This window comes from Echinops telfairi, unplaced genomic scaffold, assembly GCF_000313985.2.
Source record: "Echinops telfairi isolate 266 unplaced genomic scaffold, ASM31398v2 ScPeMD7_60;HRSCAF=208, whole genome shotgun sequence".
Classification (NCBI taxonomy): Eukaryota; Metazoa; Chordata; class Mammalia; order Afrosoricida; family Tenrecidae; genus Echinops; species Echinops telfairi.
This window is the reverse complement of record NW_022103958.1, coordinates 37,000,451-37,009,510: the sequence shown is the minus strand read 5'-3', so window position 1 is coordinate 37,009,510 and position 9,060 is coordinate 37,000,451. Positions and strand designations below refer to the sequence as shown.

Below are 9,060 nucleotides of genomic sequence, written 5' to 3'. Positions count from 1 at the left end.
TCTCTCTCTCTCTCTCTCTCTCTCTCTCTCTCTCTCCCAGGCTACTGTGATGCTGAACTCACCACTTCTATTTATTTTGTGGACAACAACTTGGTGAGAAGGCTCCGTGGAAGATACACATGTTTGCATCCTAATAGACCCTGAAAAAACAAAACAACAACAACAAAAACCCACCTTTGTCATTTGAAAGGAATGAAAAAGAATGCAAAATAAGTGAATTCCATATTCGTTGTGCATCATTCTAATATTTTACTTTCTGTCCAGTAAATGTGATGGCATCTCTCATCGGCTTAACTAGTGGTAAAATTGGTTCTTTGAGAGCCAACCTGTTGATTTTAGCGGCTCTGCCAAGCCTTCGCGGGAAGTGAAATCACTGCCTCTTGTGGCCCCCTGGGGGCAAATGGTACAGGTGATGCCGTGCCTTGTTGTCTAAGAAAATGATTGTAAACTTTGTTTAAGGCAATGTCAATATTGTGCCATTTGTGAACTTCATCAAGATTAAAGACATATTTTGGGTACACTTGGTTCCAGTCTCTGGTGGTTCTTTCAGCCCCCCCCCACCCCCACCTTCTCTGAAGTAGTAATAATGATGATGATGAGAGCAATCTATTGAGTGTGCCAGATGATTCTCTAGGTATATCATACCTGCTAATTCATTTGCTTTTTACACAAACCCTTTGGGGAAGACGCCACCATCATTTCCATTTAACATCTGAGGAAACTAAGGCAGGGAAGGGCAGTCTTGGGTTACATTGGTAGGTAGTGGCTGAGTCACTATTCAGCCAGGTGTCCGTTTCCTGAGCTTTCATTGGAAATCTCCGCACTGTTTCTCCACAGAGGGTCCCGATGTGCCCCGGGCACCTGTGAGCCATTCTTTGACCAAACTGTCTCACCTGCTCAGCTCTCAGATTTGGAGACAGATGGAAGATTTAAAACATTTACAGAACCATTATATATTTATGTAATAAAATGAACCCCTATGTCCCTAGCTACTATAATGATCAATTCATGGTCAATGCTGTTACACTTCTGCCCCATTGGTCCTCCCTCCCCATACAGCAGTACATCTATAAATATTTCACCATGCATAAGGAAACTACTTAAAATCCATCGACTATTTCTTAGTTATGCATCCAGTCACTATTCAAATCCCCCAATTGTTCTAATATGCACATGTAAAAGTGGACTTTGAATTAGGTCCTCCCATGCCTATTAGTTGATATCTTTTAATGGCTTTTCTGATTTAGAGGTTTGTATCCCTTGTAATTTATTTATTTTATTTGAATTTTTTCATTGTTAGCTAGATTTTATTGTTTACAATTTACTGGGATCTCTTACAGGCATTATAACAATCTATGGTTCAATTAGATCAAGCATGATTGTACAATTGCTGCCACCATCATTTTAAAAACGTCCTCTTTCTTCTTGAACTCTTTGATATCAGCTCCCCTTTATCCCCTTCCTCTTCTACCCTACCCCCCAGGAACCCTTGTTATTATATTATATTATTATTAAAAAATTTTTGCTGTGTCTTACATCATCCAATGTATCCGTTAACCTACCAATCTGTTATTCATTCCCCTCCAGTGGGGTTATGTAGTCATCATTGCCATCAGCTCCCCCTTCTCACATTCCCTACCCCCTTTCCAGACCCTCAGGGAATCTTAACTCCCGTTACTATTTCTGAAGGGTTTATCTATCTTGGATTTCATGCATCGAACAATTCCCTCATAATGTGTTTACTGCACAGGTCCTTTTTTGGTTTTGTCCAGTAGCGTTTCCTACACTGGGGATTCTGGTAATGAAAATGCTGTGGCGAGCTTTCCCACGTTCCTATATCTTCTGTTATGAATTGGCTGTAAGTAGGGGAGGGAAGAGAAGAAGGCAAGGAGGTATAGCGGTAATGAGGGGAACTGATCATGTCGACGTTGGCAGGGGACAGCAAATTTTGATTTTCAAGCATTCAAGTTCTAGTTGGCAAAACAGAAAACACATGAGTATTTTTACTAGAATTTAATATAAAGAATTGTCCAAACCATTCTTAGAATTCTGAAAAGGCATTGGAGAGTGAGAAGTAGACTAGCTATAGAAGCTGTGGGAAGCATCTACCTACAAGGCTATGGAGCAAAGGAAAGAGATGGGTGGTTATAATCTAGCCATTTGAAGCAGTATTTCAAATCCCGAGAAGGGTTCAGCTGATGCTGGTCTCTTTGAGGAAACCCAGCAAGGGAGTTGGAGTATGGAGAATCAGAACAAAATGGACTTTCCTGCCAGAGCAAATAGACATTGTGGTAGGTGACATTGATGAGGCGGGAAGAAGAAAGCCTCTTCTTCTTGCCTGCTTGTTTCCTTTATGCACCCCTAATGGGCAGGCCCTACTGGGGAGCAACTGCGGACAAACATGGTTTCCAGAACCAGTCCAATGTCTCCCCTGCTAATTGAAAATGCATATAAAAAATAATACATTTGGGGATTTACATATAAGATAAGTGAACATGAAAATAAACTAACTAGTAACAGGTAGCAGAAACTATCTGGCACAATGAATTTTTTATGCATTTTGAATTTTAAAAGCTGCTAAAATAATCAACCCAGGAAAAGGGAATCTTTTACATTTCATTTGATACCGATCTGGGCCAGTAAGCAACATCATAATAAATAGAGAAAAGATTGAATTGTCGAGGAATACATTTTACTTGGATTCATAATCAATGCTCATGGAAGCAGCAGTCAAGAAATCAAATGGTACACAGCATGTGGTAGTTACATAATCTGTAGTCAATTTGAGACAGATGACTGAAGGAGTGGAGGTTAGCCTGTCAGGTCGCAGCTTGATGACCTCATTTGGAGGCACTAAGGAGATTAATAGCTCGCTGGAGGCAGGACTCTCTCTCTTTCTCTCTCACTCTCACTCACTCACTTACTCACACTCACACTCACACTCACACACACTCATACAATCACACACTCTCTCTCCCTGTGAGACATTCCTGTTGAGAAAACACATGAAGCAATGCTGATGGCAGCTAGAGGCCTGGAGCTGAAGTAGCCACTTGGAGACCCCTGCCAGCACTGAGATGCTTCCACTGCCACTGAATCCACAAGACTTTCCACCCACTGGCTTGTGATCTTCCTGCATTTGGAATCATTGCACGTGTTTTGTGAGTCTAAAGAGGAATTTATAGTTTCATATCAGACGTATGGGCTAATACAGGACTTATGGACTTGATCTGGACTGGGCTGGGATGTTTTCTCAATATACAATTGCTCTTGTATAGAAAGCTCTTTCTTATACATATATGAGGATCTATGAACTTGTTTCTCTGGTCTCCCCAGACTAACACACAGCATTAGGCAAATCTGCTACAAAAACAACAACAAACTCCCACGTGAAACCCAACTCACTGCCATCGAGTTGATTCTGACTCCAAGGGACCTGGTGGGACAGGGTGGAACTGCCCCTGAGACTGCCAGTCTGCTGGTTGCGAACGGTTGACTTTCTGGGAAACAGCGCCATGTGTAACTCCTACACCACCAGGCCTACAAAAGAGCCCTTAACATGCTACAGAAAAAGATGACTCTGAGGGTGGGGTGTGCCTGACCCGAGCCATGCTATGTTCCAGCATCTCATGTTCCACGGAAAGCTGGACTGTGAGGAAGAAAGACTGAAGGAGACTTGCAGACTCCATTGATGGAGCTTTGAGATTGGAGAAGAATATTGAATATACCACCGACTACCAGAAGAATAAATAAATCAGCATTGGAAAAAGTATGGCCAGAATGCTCCTGGGATGCAAGGGTGACAAAACTTCATCTCATGTAATTTGGACATGATATTAGGTGGAACCAGTCCCTGGAAACGGACACAATGTTTGGTAGAGGGAGCAAAATAGAGGAAGATTCTCCGGGGGTTGGATTGACACTGAACTGCAACAATGGAGTCAAACAAAGCAACGATGTGAGGACGATACAGGAGGAGGCAGTGTTTCGTTCTGTTGTACATCGGGTCACAGTGAGTGGGGACCAACGCAGCACCATCTGAAACAACAATTGGTAGAGGCCAATGGGCAGCAGCTGGTAAGAAAAACAATAATGTTGTTCGTAGAGCTAGACCTATCTTTTTTTTTTTTTTTAGAATTTAATGTAAAATTTGCTTAGTAAAGTTTATTCTTTTTAGCGTCCTTTCTTATGAGTTTTAACAAAAAGTCACGCAATAATCAACATATTTAGGATACAAAATGGTTTTGTCACTTTACAAAATTCCCTCATACTTGCCCTTTGCTGTCAATTGCTTCCTCAGTCCCCAAACCCTGGCAGTGACTGTTCTGTTTCCGATCACCTTAAAATATAATTTTGTATACACTTGGTTCAAGTCTATGATAGTTCATTTTCCAAAATATAGGTGGAATCAGGATATAACTTTTTTTGAGTCTACCATATCTTTAGTTGAGCAAAAGAGAAATTACTGATATACCCAACCACACAAATGAACCTCAAATACACTGGTGGTGGTGTTAGGTGCCTACGCAAAGCGAGCTTATGTGCAGAATGAAACGCTAACTAGCTTCACAGTGGCCTGGTTGGTCCACTGTTGCAGACATAGGTCAATCTGTCTTCCTGAAGGATGTCCTCTTTTTCACTCACCCTCTGTTTTACCAAACACGATGCTCATGTCCAGAGGCTGGTCCTTTCTGATAATGTGCACACGGAATGGAAGAGGAAGCCTAATTCTCCTCCCTTCTGAGGAGCATCCTGGCTGTACTTCCAGCACGTATCTGTCTATTTTCTGGCCGTCCATGACACTTTCTGTATTGTTTGCCACTACCACCATTCAGATGCATCAATTCCGTGCTGGTCTTCCATTCATTGATCACCTTTCACATAGTTAGGAAATAATATCGGGGTTCAGGTCAGGCACATCTTCATTTTTAAAGTGACACCTTTCCTCTTTAACACTTTTAAACAGTCTTCTGCAGCAGATGAGTGTAATGTAATATGTCCTTTGATTTCTTTTTCCCCAACAGTTTTATTGACACATAATTTGCATATCATACAATTCAACCATTCAATCATACAATCATCTCAAGGGGCATCGAACAGTCACCTCCACATCCCCATCCTTTGTCCTTTGATTTCTTGACTCTGTTTACCTTGCATTGATTATGTGTCCAAGTAAAATGAAATCTTGGACTCCCATCTTTGCTCAATTTATCATGATGTTGTCTACTGGTCCAGTTGTAAAGATTTGGGTTTTCTTTGTTTTGAGTTGTAATCCATACTGGAGGCTGCAATCAATGATCTTCGTTAGCAAGTACTTCAAACCCTGCCGCCATGCAGCAAGCAAGGGTGTGCCATCTGCACATCACAGGTTGTTCATGAAACTTCTTCCAATTCTGATGTCACGTTGTTCTTCATATAGTTTAGTTTCTTGGATTATTTGCACAGCATGCAAATTGAATAAGTATGATGACAGGACACAGCCCTGACACACACACACACACACACACACACACACACACACACACACACACAGGTTTCCTGATTTTAAACCATGTTCTATTCCCTGGTTCTGCTGCAACCATTGCCTCTGAGTCTGTGTACAGGTTCCTCATGAGTATAATTAAGTGTTCTGGAATTCCTGTTCTTCCAAGTATTATCCATAGTCTGTTATGATCCACACAATCAAATGCCTTTGCATAATCATTAAAACACAAGTAAATACCTTTCTGATCTTCTTTCCTTTTAGCCAACATCCATCTGATGTCAACAATGACATCCTCTTCTGAATTCAGGTTAAATCTTTGGCAGTTCACATCCTCTTCTGAATTCAGGTTAAATCTTTGGCAGTTCTTTTTCTATATACTGCTGTAATTATTGTTGAATTATCTTAGCAAAATTTTACTTGTATATGATATTAATTACATTGTTTGATAATGTATTCATTCTGTTGGATCACTTTCCTTGGGAATGGGTGCAAGTGTGTATCTCTCTCAATAAACTGGCCAGCTGGCTGTCCACCAAATTTCTTGGCATCTCCATGCAATGAAATGTGGAAAGACATGGATGGAAGTAGAAAACTCAAAGGGAGGAACATGCTCAGCATTTATCAAGATTAAAGATTTGAAGAAAAATGTCAAGCCTTGAGTGGAAATAGAGAAGTGTTCTATGGTCTATATATTGTCTTTTCCTTTGAAAGGTTTTATTCAGTTCTTTTGCTTCATCATTTCTTCCATTTGCTTTAGCTACTGTACAATCAAGAGCAAGTTTGAGAGTCTCTTCTGACATCCACTTTGGTCATTTCCTATCCTTTTAATGATCTTTTGCTTTCTTCATGTATGGTGTTTTTGACTATCATCACCCAACTGGTCTGGTCTTTTATTTCTAGTGTTCAGTATACTAAATCTATTCTTTACATGCTCTTTCAAGGCAGGTGTGATATAGTCATGGTTGTATTTTGGCTCATGTAGGATTGTTTTAAAAATTTTCACCTTACCCTGATCTTACACCTGAGAAACAGATGATCTGTTCCACAATCTATACCTGGCCTTACTTTGGATGATGATATTATACTTCTCCATTCTGTCTGCACAAAGATGCGGTGAATTCAATTCCTGTGGAGTCCATCTGATGAGGTCCATGCGTATAGTTGTCTTTGATGTTCTTGAAAAAAATAGCATGTTCAATGAAGAAATCATTGACCTTGCAAAGTTCAATCATGTGCTCTTCAATTTAGTTTATATCACTAAGGCCACCTTTCCCAATTACCAATCCTTCCTCTTGGTTTCCAATCACCAGTAATTATCACTATATCTTGATTGCAGGTTTGATCAAGTTCAGACTGAAGAAACTGGTGGAATCTTTCAACTTCTTCATCCTTGGCATTGGTGGTTGGTGCATAGATTTGAATAATAGTTTTATTAGCTGGGTTTCCTCGTAAGAAGTGGATAGTATCTGGTCACAGACAATAATGTATTTCAAGATACATCTTGAAATATTCTATGTGGCAATGAATGTGAGGCCATTTCTCTTGAATTTGTCATTCCCAACATAGTAAACACAGGATCATCTGACTCAAAATGGTCAATACCAATCAATTTTAGCTTACTTTGTGCATTTAGCTTACTTTTTGATGACTTCCAATTTTTTAGAGTCATACTTCCTATATTCAATGTACTGTTTGACTGTTTGAGGCCATTTCTTCTCATTTTGAGTGCTGCCTCATCAGCAGATGAAGGCCCCCAAAGCATTGTTCATCTGCATCATTATCGTCTGCTCTGTGTGGAAGAGGAGGCTTTCCCCGTCATTTTCGAGTGCCTTCCAGCCTGAGAGGCTCGTTTTGCCTTATATCAGCCAGTGCCCCCGCCCCCCACCCGACTAGTCCTCAAGCTTTCAGGGGCTAGTCCTCAGAAGTGGACCGTCTCTTCCTTCCTTTTTCATCTGGAAGCTCTGGAGACATTTGTCCAACATTGGTGATTCTGCTGGCATTTGAAATGCACAGGGCCTCTCTTCCAACATCACAACCACACATAAGTCACCACAGTATAATAAACTGAGAGACAAGTGGTGGAGAACATAAAATTTAAGATTTATATATGCCAATTGATTGAGCTGTTCAATAAGACCATGACTCTACATACTTCATACAAGAGAAATAATCCCATAAGGCAATTGGTTATGCCGAATTACTATCCGCACCCATCACCCTTCCTTCTTAGGCTGTTGGAAGGTCCTGGAGAGAGGGGGAAAAAATGTGGGTGAAAACTCCAAATCATAAAAGAGATCTGGCTTGCCTACTTCTGGGTCGGTTTCATATGTAGCAGAGCAGCTCTCTCACTGCAATCTATTGAAAGTCAGCCCCTGACACAAGAGTTTGTAAAAATAAAACAAAATTAAAAAAGAAAAGAGAAGAAAGAGATCTGGCTTAGTGGTCAGATAGACTGGTGGACTCCCCAAGACGATGACCTTTTGTCACCTGTCAGGCTTGGAACTGAGCTCAGCCCATTGATCAACAATCACACTAGTGAGGCACACACATCTTAGAACAATTGACTATTTAACATAGAAGGGACAGCATTTGCCCAAGGACGAAGTTCAGAAAAATTAGGGAGGTGGGGAGGAGAACTGGAAACACATGGGGTAACTAATGGGATATTGATGAGGTTTCAATGAATGAGATGAAACAAAATGTGTATAAACTGTTGAATGCAAAACTGATCACCTGCCCTCCACCCATCATAAACCTCCACCAATAAAAAGGTTGGTTGCTTTGTTTTAACAGTTTTATTGGTACATAGTATCACACAATTCAATAGATCAAACTGTTCAATCATATCAAGGAGAATTGTACGATTATTACCACATCAATTTTACAACACCCCCACCCCGTAGTTAAATCACCTTTAAAATAAGTTTTGTAATTAGTCCGTTCTAATTCCCCCTCCTGCCTTCAGAGCAGAATAATAGAAAAATAACCTATATAATAATTGTACAATTCTCCCTTGGGGTGAGCACAGTTCCAAGCCTGATAGGAGACTGAGGGGGCCCATCAGTCTCTCTGACCACTGAGCCAGATCTCTTTGGTGGTTATGAGTTTTCTTCCACATTTTCTTCCACTCTATCCAGGACCTTCCAACATAATTCCTTTCAGAGCAGTTGGTGGTGGTAGCCAGGCACCATCTAGTTCTTCAGGTCTCAGGGTTGTGGGAACTGATTTTTGCTTGGTTCATGGGTCCACTGGACTAATCGTTTCCCTGTGCCTTTTGATTTTCATCCTCTTCTTTCTTCCACATGGACAGAGACCAACAGTTGCCCCTTAGATGAGTACTCATGAGCTTTTAAGACCCTCCCTCGTCTCTAATCACCAAAGTAAGATGTAGACCAACAAAGTAGGATATAGAATATTTTCTTTGGGAACTATGTTATGCCAATTGACTTTGGTGTCCTCTGAGTCTATGGTCCTGAGCCCCAGGCTCAGTAACTCATTCTCTGACGGCATTTGGTTGTGTCTAAGAAGTTTTCATAACTTTGACCTTTGTACACTATACCACATTCATGGATGTA

General features: G+C 40.8%; 1 protein-coding gene across 3 annotated transcripts in view; it reads left to right on the top strand.

Moving 5' to 3' along the window:
* Positions 1-518, top strand: part of CALCB (calcitonin related polypeptide beta) — a 5,249-nt gene extending 4,731 nt beyond the window's left edge. For all 3 annotated transcript variants that reach the window (XM_004711564.2, XM_045291059.1, XM_045291060.1), the window contains exon 5: positions 41-518. The gene's annotated coding sequence lies outside the window, so the exon portion shown is untranslated. The remainder of the gene's footprint in view (positions 1-40) is intronic.
* The last annotated feature ends 8,542 nt before the right edge of the window (positions 519-9,060 follow it).